Here is a 23,348-nt window from a genome sequence, read left to right on the forward strand (position 1 = left end):
ATGTTCATCCTTGATCTAATCAACCATAGATAGGAATGGTTATATAAGGCAGAAACCCACTGCTAGCGACCCCATCGTGGGGAAGGGAAGGGAAGGCGTTCATAAAAGAAAGAGAGTTGTCATGAGCTGTACAAAAACTTCACAAGGGACCTTCTAGAGTCAATCTGGACATGGCTCTCTAATCGTTAGTTTCCTCATCTATAAAATTGGGGTAATAATAAAACCATCTTCTTAGGATCATCATGAGGATTAAGCGAGAAATATAAAGCATTGTAGATAATGCTTTTGCATAACAAACTCTTTCCAGTCACACTTCAACCAGCCAACTCATGAATTTTTTTCAGGTTCCATCTGAGCAATCACTTCTTTTAAAAATCTCTCTGTAACTCCCCAATTCTGGATTGGGTTCCCTAATGGTTGTTCACACTTGAGCCTTGTCATGACCCATATGGTACTTATCACACTCTAATATAACTGTCTGTTCAATTATCCATCTCCAGAATTAGGATCTGAGCGCATAAGGGCAAGAAATAAGTCTCATGTACTATTCTATCCCCAGTGCTCAGAACAGTGCTAGTTGACAATAGGAACTTAATAAATCTTGTTTAATAATAATGTTGAACCCTTAGCATCATTATCTCATCAATTTGTTATCATGATTTTGTAGATGAGGAAACTGAGTCTTGGAAAATTTAAGGAACTTAACTCTAATTTACCCCTTGGGTAAATGGGGGAGCAGGCTTTGCACCCAGGGCCCATGAGTCCAAAAACCATACTTTTCTCACTATGTCACGAGGCCTTATTAGACCAACATCTGTTGAGCATCTTCTCTGTGCTGAGTGCAACACTATATATTTCCATATTATCTTCTTGAGACTCTGCAACAGTCTTTTGAGGCAGGTGTATCAGTTTGCCATATGATGAAACTGTGGCTAGAAGAAAAAGTTACATGCCCAAGGTCACAAGGCTAGCAAGTGGCAGAACTAAGATCAAGCTCTTCTCTTGAGTTCTTGAGTTCTTGATAGAGGAACTATCTGCGGTCATCCGTCAGGCACCCAACAAGCTCCAACAACCAGACCAGAAAACCCCCAACAATCAGACCCAAAATGAGATTACCAGGCCTAAACGTGTGAAACTTCTTCTCCTGAAATATTCTGACAGGCTTTGCTGATCTCAGGCTTTTGCCTTGCTTTTCTGACTCCCAAGAAGAGCACAGTGCTGTTCTGGTGAGCTATTTATAGATAACCTGAAATATGTTTAAGGATAGTTCATATGTGCCTATCGCAAAGTATTGTGGGAGTAATTCCTTTTCCAATGGCTAGGGAAAATTCAATAGGCAAAGGAAAATAAAATAGCTGAAAAAAATACATTGCTTAGGGCATTTGAAATCTGCTTATAGATTAACATTTTTCTCTTTCCTCTTCTCTTTTTAACATTTCTATCTAGTAACTGAATGTTCATTAAATTATGTGCCAAAAGGCAATATTTTATTTACATAATAGTCTTTAATTGATGTGTTATTTTAGAAGTATTCCACAAGCTTCCTTCCTACCCTCTCCTTTTCATCGTTAAAGGAAAGGAAGATTCAGCATCATAATGAAGATCTCTATAGCATTTCTTCTGTGGTCAGTTCTTATCATGCCAAACTGTCTTCTCTTTAGCTAGTAAAATGCAACTAAAAGTTGTAAAATAATCATTCAGAAACAATAACTATACTGTTGTATATCAAAACATCATTGGTTAAGAATGAAATAGTGACTCCAGCTCATAAATGCTAGAAAGATCAAGTATAAAAGGTTAACTTAGAATCTAAACCACAATTTCTTTGGTATCTTGTCAAGCATCATGAAGAATAAAATAAAAAAGAAACCACCAAACACTGCCTTCAAATTGTCCCTCAAAAATAACAGTCAGCTCAGGTACACACTGAAGTCTTAGAATGCTACAACTCACCAACAGCACAGTGAAGAGGAAAGGACTGTGGAATAGGGTCAAGGACAACTGGTGTGTTAGTGAGTTCAGGCTGCTATAACAAATACCATAGAATGGGTGGCTTAAACAGCAGACATTATTTCTCATGGTGGTGGAAGCTGGAAGTCTGAGATCAGGGTGCCAGCATGGTTGGTTCTCATGAGATCCCTCTTCCTGATTTGTAGATGGCTGTCTTCCTCACCAGGGAGAGACAGTAATCATCTCTCTCACATCTCTTCTTATAAGGACACTAACCCCATTCATGAGAGTTCCACCCCCATGACCTAATTACTGTCCAAAGGCCCCACCTCCAAATCCCATCACATTGGAGACTAGGCTTCAACGTATGGATTTTGAAGGGACACAAACATTCAGTCCATAGCAGTTGGGCTCTAGAACCACCTTGAATGCCATTTTGCTCTGTTCCATCCCGCTCTGGGCCCCTATTTCCTTACCTACAAATGCCCTCTTAGATCCCTTAGGGAATGCCAGAGTTCTGAATGCTAAGGGAAGATGATTGGCAAATGAAAGACAAGTGGACTCTGAGGAAGAAAGGACAGGGGCTTCCAATACAAGCAGGGGAAGACCCTGGGGCAGATGGGGTTTAAGATGAATGGAAACTTACTCTCCCCAGGAAGGAGGACTAACATGTGAGGAGTCGACATACAGAGTGTGAGACACGGATCTGGAGGGAGAGCACCAGGAAGTGATCAAAGGAAGTGTCGAAACGAGGTTCGAAGAAAGAAACAGGGTCAGGAGAAGAAAGCAGGGGAAAATCACAGATTCTGTTGGGCTTCTCCTCCAATTCACCCTCTACAAAGGCCGCACATACATTTTTCTATCACTCAATTAATATTATAACACTTCCCTGTGCAGAGTCTTTTAATGACCACCTATTGCCCTCAGTTTTTTTAAAAAAGAAAAACCTACTAAGCTCCTTACCCTTGATTTCAAAATTCAATAATCTCTGAAATTCAAAGTTTATTCATACATATTTGGTAGCGAAACTTGATCTAAACTAAGGTAAGGCTCTTTATTTTCTTTCTTTCTTGGATGTGACTATTCAGTGTCAGAATAACTAATAGGATTATTACAGGGTGCTGCCCCAGGCCCCACTGGGGATATGTATGATATATACATATAATTACCATATTACATTCTAAATTCGGAAAAATTCTAACTCCAAAAGCACATCTGACCCCAAGGATTTTGGATAACAGATTGTGGATTTATAGTTTCTTTTCAAGATAAACATTGTCCCCAGTGGTGAGCCCTTGCCAACCTCACCCTCTGCCACCTTACACCCATCTGTCCCACCACGCTGTATTCCAGACACACTGAGTCCTCACCATCACCTTATGCTACAGTTTTGCACCCTACTATGGCTCTGCATGAACTTTCCCCACTGAATGGAATATCTGTCTAACTCACCTCTTTATCTAGAATAATACTCTGCACCTTTCAAAGCTCATTCTGAGGGCTTTTTCCTCTGTAAAGCCATCCCTAGCCTGTCCTTGTCTCTGCCTCTCCTGCACCCTGGTCAGACTTGGCAGCCAGCTCTTCTGTGCACTTGACCACACGTGCAGCAGGAGCCACATTGATGGTAACCATAGGTTAATACAGGTCAATGTTCCTCCCTTGGTCTATAGGTTCCTGAAGGGCAGTCCTGCCTTCCTGGTCTCTGACCTCTGACCTGGCACTAGGGGTGCCCAGTGAATCATGGCGGGCACTCAGTCAAGGGCAATCCACCAATCTATCACTCCATGAGAAGATGAACTGACCCTCTGCAGCAAGGTCATTCTGACCCAGGACAAATAAAGAGACGAAGAAGCAAAGGCAAAACTCTCCAACCTTCTGCCCTAAGGCCCAAGAATCATCACTCCCCGCTAACTGTGCTCCAGTCCTGCACCATCTTCTTCTATCTGCAACAACTCCTTCCATCTGCACCAACAGGAGCGACTCCAGGGCATGGAACATTCTACCACGCTCTCCCCAAAACTGCAGAGGTGAAACATCCTTCTCCTCTCCAGGCTTTCCCAAATGAAGACAAAAGCCAAGTTGTCCTTCTACCAGTGGTGCTGGGTGTGCAAATGAAACAGTTCATCAGGACCCCGTATAGAAAATACTCAGCTACATTTGGGGCCACTGAGATTCAAATACAGACGGGGTAAACGATAGTATTCAGAACAGCAGTGAAATTGGCGTACAGCACAAGGCTAGCAAAGGACGTTTACTTATGTTTTCTCATTTTTGTAAATTCTCACGATTACCCTGACCGGTAGATATGGTTATTGTGCACAGTGAGTAGATGAGGAAACTGAGGTTCAGAGAAAGTAAGCATTTGGCGTAAAGGTGCAAAAGTTAATAAAAAAAGAAGCTGGGGTTAAAAGTAGATTTATGGGGAAAACATTCAAATTTGAAGGAGAAAGTAGAGCCATAGGCCAAAAAAAAGGACTTAAACTTGTCAGAAAAGACTCACATACTAATGGCAGGAAAGGGGGTTATAAGACTATGTGTAGAAGCTTCAGGGCTTGGATTCCAAGAAAGAGAAAACTGTATCTGCATGAGAACTGACATTAGCAAAAAAAAAAAAAAGAGAAAAGAAATAAAGGTGACTGAGGACTCCGCGGCACCATACAGCTGAAGTTGCTGAGACTTGGATTTACCTCAGGTTAAAAGTAATACATGATTATTATAGAGAATTTAGAAAAACTAGAAAAAAATTAGAAGAAAAAAATTTTACTTAAGAACATTTTTTAAACCATTCTAAAGTTCCGTGATATAAAATTGTTTTCAATTCATTTTTATTTTAAAGGAAATTTTTTAAAGTGGATGTTATCTGTTAACTTTCTCCTAATCAATGAATGAGAGTGATCATTTCACTACACCCTCATCAACACCAGATATTATTATTTCATTTTAAATATCAGACAATTTGATAGGGAAAGTTTGGAAGGGGAAAATAACCCCTCACTCTTGTTTCATCTACATTTATTTGGTTACCTAGGAAATTTTTTTTTAAATTTCCACAGTTATTTATCAACATATTTCACATTTGTCTTTTACCTATTTATGTCCTTTTCCACGTATCTGCTGGGGTCCTGGTATTTGTATTCCCAAATTTATATTTATTAAAAAGTTACCCTTTGTTAAACTTCCTGCAACATTATCTCAGTTTTGTTGATTCCTTTTTAATCTTGGTGATTTTTTTTTGATGTATATAAGTTTTAAATTTTTATGAAGTCAGATCTATCAATCATATACTTAGTGATTTATTCCATCAATTCTAAGCTTAGAAAATTCTCCCCCTCAGGAGGTTTGATAAATATTCACATCTATTTTCTTCCAGATTTTCTAATAGTTAAGGTTTTTAAATGTTTAACTCTTTAATCCATCTGGAATTTATTTTGATGTTTCTAGTGAGGTAAGAAGTGTTCAAAATTCTTCTAAAATATAATAAAACACTTAACACCTCACATGTTTAGCTGATATTAGCATAAACCTTGAAGGCCAAGTGGTACCAGCTTCAAAGGCTGCAAATTTCTTAATAGAGTTTAGGATTTCCCCCGTAATAGCACAGCATACAAAATATACATACGTGCCAGTCATTACTGCAAGTGAGTTATCAGCAAGCAGCACACCCAACATATGGTCTCTTTTTCATTATTAAGAAAAGTAAGTAATAAATAAGAACAGGGGCTCCCACCAATCATTAGCAAATCCTCCAAAGAAAATTAAGCACATATTGGAATCTTTTCCCTAATGGACTTGGGCAATCTCTCCGACTAAATCATTTCACCAAAGAAAACTTCCCTTCCTTCCAATCACGGCCTCTCGTTAAAAGTGAGGCAATGACTCATTTCAAAGGGCACATGCGGAAGAAACCTGAGGATCCGCGTGTGATTTCTCTCCACACTGGGGAAACATTTCTGCCTCTCCCTGCCTTCCAGCACAAAGGCGGCCCCGTCTGGAGCTGCACTGAAAAAGATTCGTGGCTTATTGTCCTGATGGACGCCAGAGTAATGGAATAGCTCTGCACTTCGTCCTGCAAAGGCAGACCAACAAGACATTGTGCTCATGACGGCTCGCATTATAATGGAGAAATATTAGGGGGATATTTCAACAGGCACCCAGAGGAGAAACAGTAGTTATAAGAATGCCACAGGCTGCTTCCAAGGAGAGTAAAAGGGACATAAAAAAGGGGGTTGGGGGGGTGGAGGTGGGAAATGCCTCAGGGAGAAAAAAAAAGTCCACTCAGAGAATATATGTTAATGCAAAGCCTGTTTGCTAGCCTGGCTCTCTAGAGAAGGGCTGTAACGATCCCTGGTATGTGAACTCTGCAATTACAGCATTATTAATTCATGCAGCTCTGCAGACCACACATGGGACTCCATGGTAATTAAGTTACAGATAAAGTCAGGTTAGTTTCCCTCTGAATATAAACAGTTGTGTTCTGTTTAACACACGCTCAGGGAAAAACTGGTGTATTTTAACCAAAGAATACTCTCTGGTAAACATATATTTGATGCAGAACCTGTCAGCAATATAATGTTAAAAAAAAAAAAAAAGTACTGCCTAGCAGTAGATTTAGCAGAGAAGCAGAATGATGCAGACTTAGCCAGCCAACCACTCCATTAGAAAAGAGGGTAGAGAGGCTGGAGGCAAGAGGTTTGATGAAACCCTCCTATGAGGCCTGCGTTAGTGATTTGCAAAGGTTCAAGCCGACACTGGAGACAAGGATAAAATTCATTATTGTGGTCACCCGGAATGGTCAGAAATGGATTAAACCAAGACATAACCCTTGAAAAGTGGCATACACTGGACCCTGCAATTTTACTTCCAAGAATTCATTCTAAGTAAATAACCACCTGACGCCTTTTTTTGTGTTGACCTGACTGAACCCCAGGGTGCGCAGATATTTGGTTAAACATTATTTCTGGGTGTGTCTGTGAGTATGTTTCTGGATGAGATTAACATTTGAATTCGTAGACTAAGTAAAGCAGATTGCCCTCCCCAATGTGGGTAAACTTTATCTGATCCACTGAAAGCCTGAATAGAATAAAAGGCTGAGTAGGAAAGAATTCTTTCTCTGTACCTGACTATCTTTGAGCTGGGACATCAGTCTTCTGCCTTCGCACTCAGAGTTGGACTGGGGCACTCTTGGCTCTCCTGGTTCTGAGACCTTTGGACTCATACTGGATGATGTCATTCACTCTCCTGGGTCTTCAGCTTGCCACCGGCAGACCATGGACTTCTCAGCCTCTGTAAATCATGTGAGCAAATTCCTTACAATAAGTATCTCTCATGTTGGTTCTGTTTCTCTGGAAAACCAAGACTAATAAAATCATGGATGTGTGCAAAAATTTTGCTACAAAGATGTTCATCACAGTAGTGTTTATGATAGCAAAACTTTGCAATCAACCTGCCTTTTTCACCTAGCACTTTACTGTGAACAAATCTCTGCGTCTGTAGATATATTTGTGGACCTCATCTTTCTATTTATTTATTTATTTATTTATTTATTTATTTATTTAAATTGAAGCATAGTTGATTTACAATGTTGTGTTAATTTCTGCTGTATAGCCAAGTGATTCAGTTATACATATATACATTACTTTTTTATATTCTTTTCCATTATTGTTTATCATAGGATATTGAATATAGTTCCCTGTGCTATACAGTAGGACCTTGTTGTTTATCCATTCTATATACAATAGCTCACATCTGCTAACCCCAACTTCCCACTCCCTCCTTCCCCCAACCTTCTCCCCCTTGGCAACCACAAGTCTGTTCTCTATGTGTGGACCTCATCTTGAATGACTGTGGAGTCTTTGATTGATTACTACATCATAATTAGTGTAATCAATATATACAAGGATTTAAAAATTATGTTACATTGTTCTTTATTATGTTCACTAAGTTGAAAAAAGCACATTTTAAACACCATAAATATTGTATGATTCATTTTTATTTTCTGCTGCTGAATCTCTCAGAAGTAAGTTCTCCAGCAGTTCCAAGAAAATTCTTATAAATGTATTTGTTTTATTACCAATAAAATGCCTAATCACAAGGCATTCTTTATTGCATCTATACTGTCATTTAAATAACCTAATTTTATGCCAGATTCTCTAATTCATGTCCCTAAGTAACCCACATATCAAATATATGCTCAAGGGACATTTCTCATGATTGTGAAAAATATGTACAGAAGTAAAAGCCATGTAAAGTGTACTAGTACACACAAAGAAAATGTTAAGACACAGTGTCAGTTAGTTACCTATTGACTCATAACAAATTACCCCAAAATTTAGTGGCTTAAAGCAACAAACATGTATTATCTCAGTTTCTGTGAGTCAGGAATCCAACCATGGCTCAGCAGCATCCTTTGGCTCTGATCTCTCATAGAACTTCAACCAAGATGTGGACCAGGCCTGCATTCATCTTAAAACTCAACCAGAAGTTGATCCACTTTAAAGTTCCTTCAGGCAGTTTTTCACAAGAGTCAGTTCCTCATTAAGAGTTGGGCTAAGACCTCTGTTTTTTTGACCTTTAGAGAGCAACTCACAGCATGGCAGCTGGTTTCACCAGAGTAAGAAAGTGAGAAGGCACAAGAGAAGATATAAGTCAAAAGTCACAAACGTTTATAGGTAGGGTTGCCACATTTAGCAAATAAAAATTCATGTCACCCAAAGCAGTGCTAAGAGCAAAAATTTATAGCTGTAAATATGTACGTTAAAATAAAGATCTCAGAACTAGAAAAGAAAGAAATAACTAAACCCAAAGCTAGCAGAAGGAAAGAAATAATAAAGATTAGAGCAGAAATCAATGGAATAGAAAATAGAAAAACAATAAAGAAAATCAACAAAAAACAGTAGTTGATTCTTTCAGAAGATTAACAAAAGTGACAAAGCTTTAGCTAGATTAACTAATACAAAAAGAGAAAAGCCTCAAATCAGAAATGAAAGAGGGGACATCTCAACCAATTTTACTAAAATAAAAAGGATTATAAGAGAATGCCATGAACAATTATACACCAATAATTCCGATAACTAAATGAAACAAAGTCCTAAAAACACACAACCTACTAGACTGAATCATGAAGAAATACAAAATATGAACAGATGTATAACTAGTAAGGAGATTAAACTAGTAATCAAATACTCCAAAGAAAGCCTGGGACCATATGGTTTCACCGGTGAATTCTACCAAAAATTTAAAGAAGATTTAACATCCTCCTCAAACTCTTCCAAAAAATTGAAGGGGAGCAAATGCTTCCAAACTCACCCTTTGAGGCCAGCATTACCCTGATACTAAAGTCAAAAATACTACAAGAGAAAAAAAACAAACAAACTATAGACCAATATCCCCGATGAATGTTAATGCCAAATTACTCAACAAAATACTGGTAAATCATATTCAATAGCACATTACAAGGATTTTACACCATGATTAAATGGGATTTATTATTGGAATGCAAAGATGGTTCAATGTATAAAAATTAATCAGTGTGTGGGCTTCCCTGGTGGCACAGTGGTTGAGAGTCCGCCTGCCGATGCAGGGGACATGGTTTCATGCCCCGGTCCAGGAAGATCCCACATGCCGCAGAGCGGCTGGGCCCATGAGCCATGGCCGCTGAGCCTGCGCGTCCGGAGCCTGTGCTCCACAACGAGAGAGGCCACAGCAGTGAGCGGCCCGCGTACCGCAAAAAAAAAAAGAAAAAAAAATTAATCAGTGTAATATACTACATTAACAGAATAAAGAGTGGGGGGTGACAAGTGATCATATCAATTGATACAGAAAAAGTATTTTACAAAATTCAACACCTTTCCATGATTAAAAAAAAAAAACACTCAACAAACTAGTAATAGAAGGAAACTACCCTAACATTATAAACATCGTATATGAAAAATTCACAGCTAAATCATACTCAAAATAAAATCTTTTTCTCTAAGATGAGGAACAAAACATGGAAGCCCCTTTTGCTCCTTCTATTCAACATATTATTGGAAGTCATAGCCAGAGCTGTTAGGCAAGAAAAGGTAATAAAAAGCATCCAAATTAAAAGGGAAGAAGTAGGGCTTCCCCGGTGGCACAGTGGTTGAGAGTCCGCCTGCCGATGCAGGGGACACGGGTTCGTGCCCCGGTCCAGGAGGATCACACATGCCGCAGAGCTGCTGGGCCCGTGAGCCATGGTCGCTGAGCCTGCACGTCCGGAGGCTGTGCTCCGCAACGGGAGACACCACAACAGTGAGAGGCCCACATACCTCAAAAAAACCCCAAAACAAAAACAAAACAAAAAGGAAGAAGTAAAACAATCTCTGTAGATGGCATAATCTTATGTGTAGAAAACCCTAAAGATTCCATGAAAATCTGGATACATAATCAACAACAACAAAAAATCAGTTATGTTTCTATCCACTGACAATGAACAATTTGGAAATTAAATTAAGAAAACAATTTCATTTACAATAGCACCGAAAAGAATAAAATTCCTGTGAATAAAATTAACCAAGGTGAAAGACTTGTTCACTAAAAACTGTGGAACATTGCTGAAAGAATTTTAAAAGACACAAATAAATAGTAAGACATCCACATTCCTGAACTGGAAGATTTAATATTGTTAAATGTCTCTACTACACAAAGCTATCTACATACTTAATGCAATGCCTATCACTTCCCAGTGGTATTTTTTGCAGAAATAGATAAATTTCATCAAAAATAAAAAAATTTATGCTAAACTTTACATTGAGTCTCAAGAGACTAGCCAAACAATCTTGTAAGAGAAGAACAAAGTTAGAGGTATCACACTTCCTAACTTCAAATCTTATTACAAAGCTACAGTAATCAAAACAGTGTGGTACTGGCATAAAGACAGATATATAGACCAATGGGATAGAATAGAGAGTCAAGAAATAAATCTTCATGTATATAATCAAATAATCTTTAGCAAGGATGCCAAGACCACTCAATGGGAAAAGGACAGTCTTTTCAACAAGTGATGTTGAGAAAACTGGATATCCACATGCAAAAGAGTTAAGTTGGACTCTTACCTTATGCCATGTACAAAAAAATTAACTCAAAGTGGATCAAGGACCTAAATGTATGAGCTAAATAACAAAACTCTTAGAAGAAAACGTAGGGGAAAGGCTTCATGACATTAGAATTTCCAAAGATTTCTTGGAAATGACACCAAAAGCACATGCAATAAAAGTAAAAATAGATCAACCGGACTACATCAAAACTCAAAACTTCTGTGAATCAAAGGACACAATCAACAGGGGGAAAAAGCAATCTACAGAATCAGAGAAAACATTTATAAATCACATCTTATCTGGAGTTAATACCCAGGATATATAAAGAACTCCTAAAACAACAACCAAAAAATGCAAATGACCCAATTCATGAAAGGGCAAAGGACTTTAGACATTTCTCTAAAGAGGATATACAAATGGCCAAAAAGCACATGAAAAGATGCTCAACATCACTTATCATTAGGGAAATGCAAAATCAAAACTACTATATCACCTCACACTTATTAGGATGACTACCAGAAAAAAAGGTGTTGGTGAGGATGTAGAGAAATAGGAACCCTTGTGGATTGTTGGTAGACATGTAAAATCATAAAGCCACTATGGAAAACGATATAGAGGTTCCTCAAAAAAATAAAAATAGAATCACTATATGATCCAGCAATCCCACTTCTGGGTGTAAAAATGTATGGATCTTGAAATGATATTTGCACACCCATGTTCATAGCAGCTATTTACAATAGCTAAGAAGTGGAAGCAACTCAAGTGTCCATCAGTGGATAACTGGATAAACAAATGTGCTGTATACATACAATGAAATGTTTTTCAGCCGTAAAAAGGAAGGAAATTATGACACATGCTACAACATAGAGTGAAATGAAACAGTCACAGAAAAACAAATATAACTTTATGATTCCACTTATATGAGATAATCTAGTGTAGTCAAATTCATAGAAACAGAAAGACTGGTGGTTTCCAGAGGCTAGGAGGAGGAGGGAATGGAAGTTTTCTGTTTAATGAGTATAGACTTTCAGTTTTGTGGTATGAAAAAGTTTGCAGATTGGTTGCATAACAATGTGAATATACTTAACACTATTGAATTATACACTTAAAAATGGTAAAGATGGTAAACTTTATGCTATGCATCTTTTACTAAAATTAAAACTAAAAATTAAACAATAGGTCACCCAGGTAAAATTAAATTTCAGATAAATACTGACTGAATAATTTTTAGCATAAGTACATCCCAAATCTTGTATGGGACATACTTATGCTAAAAAATTATTCATTGTTTATCTGAAATTCAAATTTAATTCTTCTATAAGATGCAAAATTGCATAAAATTATATTTTCACATATGATGAGGAACTAATTATTTGTAAATAGAGTTATTTAAGGGTTACAAAAATCTTTTTTTTATAAACTAGAGATGGCAACATTTTTAATTTACTGAAAACTTGAATTTATTATTCTACCATGCCATCTGGATAGAAAATTTATAAGTCCTTTCAGAGAAAGAACATATATATCAGAGGAAGAACTTAAGTAAATAATTGAAATTCCTGTAACTTGTAAGGACCAATTGTCTTCACCCATGAGGTATCAGTATTGTTTCAAATTGGTTAAGATTTTCAGCTGCTGTTATCATTAACTGTTAAAATGTAAATTACTATAAGTTTAAGAATTATAATATCGTATGTTGAGGACTCTTTTGTAAACCCCAGATTGTGTAGCAATACACATTCTACCAAAAATATTCTAGGACATGTTGGCGGTGGGGAACTAGATAAACATGGTCAAAAGGTACAAACTTCCAGTTATAATAAGTACTAGGGATGTAATGTACAACATGATGACTATAGTGTTAACTATAGTTAACACTGCTAAATGGCATATTTGAAGGTTATTAGAGATGAAATCCTAAAAGTTCTCATCACAAGGAAAAAATGTTTTATATATTTTCTTTTTTTTTTTGGTTTCTATATGAAGTGGTGGATGTTAACCGAACATTATGGTAATCATTTCACAATATATGCAAGTCAAGTCATTATGCTGTATACCTTAAACTTATACAGTGCTGTATGTCAACTGTATCTCAATAAAACTGAAATTTAAAAAAAAAGAATATTCCAGGACTCTAGTTTCCAGGAGCTATGTGTTGGCACATAGTAAATGCTCAAATATTTGTTGATGTGTTGAATAAATGTACTGTTTTGTGAATACTGTCACATTCAATTAAATGCCATTTCTAAACAGCAATCTAAGGTTTAGAAGGGTCAGGTTATTTGCCCAAACTAACATGCCTACTAAATTTCAGAATTAGGATTAGAGCCCAGGATTTCTCCCATGCCAGAAACCCAGCTAGCTCTTCATCATACACCACATGGCCTTGTGTTTATGAGATCAAATGCCAAAGCCAATGACTATGTAATTCAACACACTCTTCTGTTGGAATTTATTCCTAAAGTGAAATCTCTGTGTTGTCATAGATTTACCTTCTTACTGAAAAGTAGGATTAAATGTGGTAGTTGGGTTTCTTAGCCTCCCTAGTTAGACTATGATGGATGAAAGATGCTTGAGAACCAAACATTTAGAGGCCCAAGTACCTCTGTGTATCTTAGAATCATTTTGCTGTTCCATGTGTAGGTATATATTAAATATTTGTTATATATTGGCATTGTGCTAGTGGCTGAGAAAGACATCCAGAAATATGACCTTTGACTGGGGTGACCATACATCTGGGTTTCCAGGGGCAGTCTGTTTTATACTTGTTGCCCCTTTTGTACTTATTTATAGCACCCCCCATTTCATTATCTCAAAAGAGTTCTGGCTTGGATGATAAACTATATGGTCACCTTACCTTTGGTAGAATTTCAAGAGGCTTTCAAAAACAATGGTAAAAGTAGAAATATAAAAATTAGAAAAAACTTCACGAATTCCTTTCTGTCTATGGTAAGCAGCTTCCATAATGTCTCCCAATGATCCCTGTCTTCTGGTACCCATGTCCTTGTGGAATCTCCCCACTTAGAGTGTGGGCTGGATCTAGTGACTTGCTTCTAAAGAATGGAATTCAGCAAAAGTTATAAAAATAGAAGAAAATATGGTTTTCAGGCGTCAGTTTGCAACCATTTAGGAGAATCATTCCACCTCACCATAGAGACATGAATACAAATAATATAATCATGATTACTGATAATTCCCAGGCTTATGGGGGAGCACAGTAAACATGCACCTTGTGACACTAGAACTTTTTATGAATTGTCTTTTGCTAATATAACAAATTACCACAAACTTAGTAGCTTAAAACAACATAAATTTATTATATTACAGTTCTGGAGGTCAGAAGTCTGACACAGTTATCACTGGGCTCTAATCAGGACATGGGCATGGCTACATTTCCTTTCTCAAGACTCTAGGAAATAATCCATTTCCATGCCCTTTCCAGCTTCTGAAGGCCACCTGCATTCCTTGGTTTGTGGCCCCTTCCTTCTTCAAAGCCCACAGTAGTGGGTTGAGTTCTTCCCACATTGCATCACTCTAACTCCTCTTCTGCCTCCTTCTTCCACTTTCAAGGACCTAATTACATTGGGCCCACTCAACATAATCCAGGATAATCTTCGTATTTTAATGTCATCTGATTATCGAATTTAATTCCATCCAACATGTTAATTCCCCCTTTGTCCTGTAACATATTTACAGGTTCTGGGGACTGTAACTTGAACATTTGAGAGGGGGTCATTATTCTGTCTACCACAACTATGTTTTCCAAAGTGTGTTTTGGGGAACACCAGTTCAATGAGATGATATGAGGAAAGGGTTCCATGGGGAAATATGTTTGGGACATGCTGCATATCATAACTCAGTTTTGGAACTTCACAAGAAAGTTTTGCAATGAAGAAACCTGGCCAACTAACTGGAAGATACAACCCATTCTTTTCTCAAAGCAACTGATAACATTCAACAGTTATTCTGGCCTCTGCTTGCCGTTAGCTCACTTTGCGATCCTGACCCAGCCTTGTAACCCTCTCTACTAAATGAGGGGAGGTGGTGCTCAGATGTTATCTACTCCACTATTTTATGTTTCCTAGAATGATGAAAAAGTTTCCTTCCAAACCTGAGATTCTATGAGGTCACTTCAGCAAATATTTAACACACAGTACTCTGCAGGTAAAAACAGAGTTCAGTTTTGGGAATAAAATAATAGTAAAATGAAGCCCTCCTATCAGGGAGGTAAGTCTCCAGTGAGGGATACAGACATGAAAACAAAAATCTATAATATGCATGACAGGTGCCCTAACAGAGGTACTTACAGCATGCAGAAGCATCATGGAAGATGGATGGTCAGCTCCATGGAGATGGTGGGAGAGGATTGAATTTGCACTTAAAGGGAAGCAGGAGTTCACCTGAGAGGGAAAGAAAGCACAAGAGAGAGCCTTAATGAGAGAGTTCTTACTATAATTTAGAAAATGTACTTGCAGCGTGCTTTCAGTGGACTCAGTTGGATTCTTCAAGCCAAATGACCAGACCTGGATTCAGATCCAAAAGAAATTATCCTTTCCCATCATTAGTATTCACTGGACAATTTCTGCCTGACCTTATCAGAGAGCACTACTTCCTAACATCATCAAAGCCCTTTGGGAAACAGGTAGAAAGAGTCATCCTATTCCAGGAACAGCCTAGCCTTTCTTTGGCACTAAGAAAATTAACAGGCATGATATATTCAGGTTAAAAATTTGCACTAAATTATAGACCTTGCTTTGCACGTCTTAGGGCTTTTTCATGTTTATTGTCAATGAAGGCGTATTAGGTTTTTTCTCTGAGCCTTTTGTCAACAGCGTGACAAAGACAGCGAGAGTGTTTCTAAATTACCTTTGCCTCTTGCACGACTGGAAGAGAAAGTCATGAAGGTTGGGTATCTGTCCATTAACAAGAATATGGGAGTACATTTATTGCTTTAATCTGGACAAATTTTTTTACCTAGTTCCATTTACCGTCGTCGAATTTTAATGGAAGGCCACCCATATTTAGTTGTTATTGCCATTGTTTCTAAGAATGGAAAGGGCTCAAAAGGGCAATAAGAAAATGTGTTCTTGTATAGAAAACTCAGCAAACTAAATAAATATGAACATAATAATGGTAACGCTTAACCAAAGCATTAGACCTCAGAAGAAGACCTCATATATCTCCATGGAGATGGAGATAAAAATAAAACACGAGGGAGCTAATGACTGTTAAACTGCTGCTTTGTGCAAAGTATTGGGTTAGATTCTTTCCTTGCTTTATTTAATCCCAAGGCAATTCTTTGCATTTGGCCAAACTCCTGTAAATCTATCCCTAGCAAGTATCACACAAGTCTGTAAATGCAAATAGGCTCAAACCAATATTAATACTTATAATGTAAACCATGCATGCCCTTCTGTGCCCTTTCTACTGGATCTTTAGGATGCTGGAGTGTTTCTTCTCATCTCACAGCATCCTTCTCAAGCTCTGGGCACTCCAGGAGGCCTGTTGCCCATGAAAACATTTGAAGTCAGCACCTCACCTCAGGTCCCCTCTACTGGCTACCCTTGGGAGAAAACTGGTGTTTCTGCCAAGCATCTCACCCTATGAAACTCCAAAAATTATCAGCTCTTAAGTGGCCAAAGTAGGCCTTGTTTGCTGCTGTACTCACTATACCACAGCCATGCTAAGCTCCACACAGGAGTATGGGGAAAGTCCACCCACTATGCATCTCATTTTGACTCCTGAGCCCCAAAGGTTCATCTTCAGGGCCATATGAAAACATCCCCTCAAATTCTGGTCACCATTACCTGCAGTTTAGATACAGCCTTGAGACTGAGACCTGACGCTTAAAAGCCATCATCCAACACAGGCCCCATATAAGCCTCACCTTTCCCTCCCCACACTCGGGCACCTGCAAAAACCTCTGCTCCCATTCTCCTTGGACCAAAATCCCTCATGCCAAGTGACTCCTAGCAGGATAGGTCCATGGATTCATCAGATCACAAAGACATCGATGAATGCCAACTTCTGCTCACACGGGACTCCAGCTATATACGAATAAGACACCTGAGCTTCAAAAAGGTTAATAAATTGACCCGGCTGGTAAAGGTTGTGGTTGAAATTGGAGTCTACCTAACTCCCAGTTACACCATCTCAGAGAACTCATTAAGCACAGCCCATGTGGTACCCCTGCAAAGAACCTTTAGTTTTATCAAAGTACAAGCCCTCTTATTTTATTTCTGATGGTCAGGGTACATCTCAGGGCTTAATCTAGGTTCTCCATTTAAGATTTGGAGGCCTGAAGTCCAGATACTTCAGGACATGTTCTTTATTATTATTATTATTGAAATATAGTTGATTTACAATGTTGTGTTAGTTTCAGGTGTATAGCAAAGTGATTCAGATACATATATATTCTTTTCCTTTTTAGGTTATTACAAAATATTTAGTATAGTTCTCTGTGCTATACAGTGGGTTCTTGTTGGTTATCTATTTTATAAATAGTATTGTGTATATATTAATCCCAAACTCCTAATTTATCCCTCTCCTCCCCTTTCCCCTTTGGTAACCATAATTTTGTTTTCTATGTCTGTGGGTCTATTTCTGTTTTGTATATAAGTTCATTTGTATCATTTTCTTAGATTCCACATATAAGCAATATCATATGATATTTGTCTTTCTTTATCTGGCTTACTTCACTTGGTATGATAATCTCTAGGTCCATCCATGTTGCTGCAAATGGCATTATTTCATTCTTTTTATGGCTGAATAATATTCCATTCTTTTTAAAGGCTGAATAATATTCCATTTATATATATATACCACAGCTTCTTATCCATTCATCTGTCAGTGCACATTTAGGTTGCATCCATGTCTTGGCTATTCTAAATAGTGCTGCAATGGACATTAGGGTACATGTATCTTTTTGAATTATGATTTTCTCCAGATATATACCCAGGAGTGGGATTGCTAGATTATATGGTATCTATCTCTATTTTAGAGGATAAATGTTCTTAGTGATTTCTTGCTTACACATCATCAATTAAGAGGAGCCATCTCATGAAGATATCCTGCCTGTGCATTATTTTACAGGGCTCTTCACTTTCTCCCCTAATGGTTACGTGGAAGCTCTAAACTGTTGGAATTCACATCATCATTGACCAGAGACTCAAACTGTAGTCATCTGTAAATGTTCACATCTTTTGGACCTTTTGAGAAGAGTGTAGCAAGATGCCTATAACCCACAAGGAGAAAACAAGAAGACATCTCCCAGGTAACAGCAAAGGCAGCAGCAACAAGCTGACCTAGCCTATGTCTACTAGGAATCTTGCTAGCATGCCTGCAATTGATACGTCAGAAGTTAAATGTTTAATCTGTGAAAAGGAAGTTGTTCTGGGGGAAGATAATGCTTTATCTTCTGTGTAAGCCTTGTGGAAAAACGTATACTTTCAAGATATCCTAGAGGCATTGCATTGCTTGTTTCCTAGTGAGATTCATTGGCATTTAAGACAAAAAGGAAATCTTTCCAATTTTATGAGTGAGGTTTGCCTTTGTTTTCCTCAGAAGCCATGGCTAATTGAAAAGGGAATCCTGAATCCGGCAATGCTGAGAAAAACACCCTTCTCAAATCCAAATTCAAGTCAATTAAGGAAAAACCTGGTACGAGATTAAATGCAAGAAGTCAAGGAGTCCAATCTTGGGGACATAGACCCTGCCTTTGTCAAGATGAGCCCTTGGTAAGTTCTTCTCTATACAAGAATGTCAGCTAGTAAATAGAGAAGGAAATATCAAATTACAAATTCATTTCTCAGCTACTAATGAAATAATTGATTTAGGCAGAGATTATCACTGATACTAAGACCCTTAGGTGAAAGGTTGATGGTGAACTGGATGTTGACCTGATGGCGATATATCACCCACAGCCTACATGCTGGTCACAAGGGGACGGTCACTTCACAGGGGCGGGATCAAGTGCCACTACCTAATTGCCTCCCAAAGTGATTAAATACGAAGGACACAGTGTCATCCATGAAGTGTTCTTGAGGAAACATTTACCTTGGATCTATTCAAATGTGTAGATCTAATTTTCAGTTTATGTAGGACTTAGGAACAAAAAAACTAACACCATGAAGGAGCAATCAGAAAATTCAGAAAGAGAGACTTTGGACAGAACAGTAAGCCCCAGTTTCTCTGAAATCTTCAACAAGTCAATGCCATTTAAAAAAAATAGAGAGAGACTGTATGAGATTTAAAAAGATTTAAGAGACATAACCACATGTGATGTATGGACAGTGATTGGATCCTGCTTTAGACAACCCAACTGTAATATTAGGGGGGCGGCTGGAGAAATTTGAGCATGAACTGGTTATTTGACTATTTGTTTGGTTTTTTTTTTTTTTTTTTGCGGTACTCGGGCCTCTCACTGTTGTGGCCTCTCCTGCCGCGGAGCACAGGCTCCGGCGCAGGCTCAGCGGCCATGGCTCACGGGCCCAGCCGCTCCGCAGCACGTGGGATCCTCCCGGACCGGGGCACGAACCTGTGTTCCCTGCATCCGCAGGCGGACTCTCAACCACTGCGCCACCAGGGAAGCCCTTATTTGACTATTTGAAGAAACTATTATTTGGATTAGCTGTGAAAATTATGTGATTTTATATAGGAAAATGGCCTTTACTTTTTAGATATGTATGCTGAAGTTTTCATGGCTGATATGACATCGTGTCTGTAATTTGCTTTAAATTTCAGGACAAAGATAGACATACAATCAATGTGGAAAATGTAAACAATTGTTAAATCTACATGATGAGTATATGAGAGTTCATTATATTCTTCTCTCTACTGTTTGACATTTGTTCTAATTATTTTTTTAAAATGTATGCTCAGCATGGCTTTGGGCTCTGGAGAAGAGGAAGCCCAAGGGTTCCAGGGAGACTGCCCTTCCTTGGTTGCTTTGAAAACACAATGAGAGCCTCAGGGCATCCTGGAACATTTCTGCTGTGAGAACCTCTCCCATCATCAAGCCCACCTCCTGCTCCTCTGACAGAGGAGAAATGTAACTCCAGAGAGGCAAAACGATTTTCCCCAAATCCCACAGCTCATAGGTCTGTGATCTGGGAGCAGAAATCAGGTTTCCCGACTACACATCCAGCCCCTTTCCACTAGCACAGCACCCAACAGCTCCGCAGCTTCTGAGCTTTTGACCATAGGCGGAAATGGAGCCAGATCTGTAGAGGCTTTGCCCTCAGCTGCACTTAGACTGGCTGGTTTGAGGCAGGGTTGGGTAGGGTGCAAGCCTTCGCCAAAAGAGTGTGTGACAGCACAAAAGGAAGCACATAGTGTGAGAGCATACACTTGAATGAGTAAGAGCAACTTTGAAAGTCCCTGTTGGATTTCTTCTTCCTAATGATAAGAGTGAAAAGAGGCAGGCTTTGGGGTCACACCGAGCATTTAGCCCCCTTTTTATGAGAGTCATTTAACTTCCCTGATTACCAGTTTCTTCATCTATAAAATGGAAATAGTGATACAAAGGGAGACCTGGAAAAAAGAAACTGCTTATCACAAGCGATTGCACATAGTAGATGTTAAATAAATGCCATTTCACTCCCTTTGCCTTTATCCAAATAAAGGGATCCACTGAAATGAAAGAAACATGCTGAGCTGGGCATTGTGTATCTTATCTTCTGGGTGGCCATTTAATAACTTCTGCTCTCCTGCTGTGCACATTTTCTCACATTTTCCTTGCCTAGAGAAACATTTGGTTATCAAAATATGCACCTCATATTAGCTCAGGAAACCAAAAAAGGGGAAAAAAGATTTTCATTCTGTTGCTGCAATAAAGGTTTCCTTCTCTAGAGATAATCAACTCTGCATAATTAAAATCGCTCGGACTGCTGAACTAATTTTCAGACTGGAGGTTTCTTCCTGTAGCAACACTTACAAGCAAAGTTTCTACTGTGAATGAATTTAGTCGTGAGTCTAATTACAATTTTAATGAATATCTCCAGCCCTGCATGTAAACTTGCTCTCTAAGGCTTTGCTATCTGTTAGGGTATTTTAAGGTCTTTTCATTTTTAATATAAAGGAATGTGTTGGCACACTGAATGTGCAGTAAAGAAATGTTCTTTCTGATTTAGTTTGGTTTTGTTTTGATGGTCAAGTGAGAAAATGTAAAATGTCTGATATTTTAAAGAGCATTTTCAGTTTGGGTAGTTCACCTTTAGTTTTTGTATGAACTGTCCTCTTAAGGATGGAGAGAGCTTGCAACACCACCTGCAATCCATTTGCAATTTGGCATGATTATCTCATTTCATGAATGTCCAGAAAATCAGAATTCCAATTTGCCTTAGAGCTCAATCTATTCTGGAAATACAAGGACATTTTATAAAGAGGTAGAAAAGAGGGAATGTGAACATTCCTTCCTTTAAAATATATTGAAAAGGAAAGACAAACACAAAATTAAAAACGACCACACTGAGTCACTCAAATAATCAAAGATGCCTTTCTAAGAAAAAACCAAATAAACAAAACTCTACCTGATTAAATGCAGCATTTTTATAATAGGGAAAAACTGGAAACCACCTAGATTAATTAGTGAAATAAATTGTCATGTGTTAGAAGACTATGTGTTAGTGACACAATGTTTTTTCTCTTTTTTAATCTTTATTTTTATTACAAAAATAATACATGTTCACTTGAAAAAAATCAAATACAGGTAATTAAAAAGATTTTTTAAAATACATTACCCATTATCTCACAACCTAGAATTAGGTATTGTTAAAACTGATGTATCAGGAGACCTACAAGATGGCGGAGGAGTAAGACGTGGAGATCACCTTCCTCCCCACAAATACATGAGAAATACATCTACATGTGGAACAACTCCTGCAGAACATCTACTGTATGCCGGCAGAAGACCTCAGACTCCCACAAGGCAAGAAACTCTCCACGTACCTGGGTAGGGCAAAAGTAAAAAGGAAAAACAGAGACAAAAAAATAGGGACAGGACCTGCACCTCTGGGAGGGAGCTGTGAAGGAGGAAATGTTTCCACACACTAGGAAGCCCCTTCACTGGTGGAGATAGGAGGTGGGCGGAGGGGAAGCTTCGGAGCCACGGAGGAGAGCGCAGCAACAGGGGTGCAGAGAGCAAAGCGGTGAGATTCGCGCACGGAGGATCAGGGCCGACCAGCACTCACCAGCCTGAGAGGCTTGTCTGTTCACCCACTGGGGCAGGTGGGGCTGGGAGCTGAGGCTCGGGCTTCGGAGGTCAGATCCCAGGGAGAGGACTGGGGTTGGCTGCGTGAACACAGCCTGAAGGCGGCTAGTGCGCCACAGCTAGCCGGGAGGAGTCCAGGAAAAAGTCTGGAACTGCCTAAGAGGCAAGAGACCATTGTTTTGGGGAGTGCCAGGAGAAGGGATTCAGAGCACTGCCTAAAAGAGCTGCAGAGACAGGCACGAGCGCAGCTATCAGAGCAGACACCAGAGATAGGCATGAGACGCTAAGGCTGCTGCTGCAACCACCAAGAAGCCTGTGTGCAAGCACAGGTCACCATCCACACCTCCCATCCTGGGAGCCTGTGCAGCCCGCCACAGCCAGGGTTCCGCGATCCAGGGACAAGTTCCCCAAGAGAACACATGGCGCACCTCAGGCTGTTACAACATCACACTTGCCTCTGCCGATGCAGGCTTGCCCCGCATTCCATACCCCTCCCTCCCCCCAGCCTGAGTGAGCCAGAGCCACCTAATCAGCTGCTCCTTTAACCCCATCCTGTATGGGTGGGGAATAGACACGCTCAGGCGACCTACACACAGAGGCAAGGCCAAATCCAAAGCCGAACCCAGGAGCTGTGCGAACAAAGAAGAGAAAGGGAAATCTCTCCCAGCAGCCTCAGGAGCATCGGATTAAATCTCCACAATCAACTTGGTATACACTGCATCTCTGGAATACCTAAATGGACAACAAATCATCCCAAAATTGATGCGGTGGACTTTGGGAGCAACTGTAGACTTGGGGTTTGCTTTCTGCATCTAATTTGTTTCTGGTTTTCCATTTATCTTAGTTTAGTATTTAGAGTTTATTATCATTGGTAGATTTGTTTATTGATTTGGTTGCTCTGTTCCTTTTTTTATATATATAGATATATATATATTTCTTTCCTTTTTCTCTTTTTGTGAGTATTTGTATGCTTCTTTGTGTGATTTTGTCTGTATAGCTTTGCTTTTACCATTTGTCCTAGGGTTCTTTCTGTCCATTTTTTTTTTTTTCTGTATACTTTTTAGCACTTGTTATCACTGGTGGGTTTGTTTCTTGGTCTGGTTGCTCACTTCTTTCTTTCTTTCTTTCTTTCTTCC

The 23,348-nt window shown here is 38.9% G+C and overlaps 1 long non-coding RNA gene across 1 annotated transcript in view; it reads right to left on the reverse strand.

Moving 5' to 3' along the window:
- Nucleotides 1-834: 834 nt before the first annotated feature.
- Nucleotides 835-23,348, reverse strand: part of LOC132597312 (uncharacterized) — a 42,581-nt gene continuing 20,067 nt past the window's right edge. Inside the window, exons 2-4 of the long non-coding RNA XR_009563857.1 lie at nt 15,311-15,403; nt 7,067-7,233; nt 835-932 (exon numbers count right to left, since the gene is read on the reverse strand). This is a non-coding gene — a long non-coding RNA (uncharacterized lncRNA). The remainder of the gene's footprint in view (nt 933-7,066; nt 7,234-15,310; nt 15,404-23,348) is intronic.

Source organism: Globicephala melas, chromosome 5 (assembly GCF_963455315.2).
Source record: "Globicephala melas chromosome 5, mGloMel1.2, whole genome shotgun sequence".
In the NCBI taxonomy this organism is placed as follows: Eukaryota; Metazoa; Chordata; class Mammalia; order Artiodactyla; family Delphinidae; genus Globicephala; species Globicephala melas.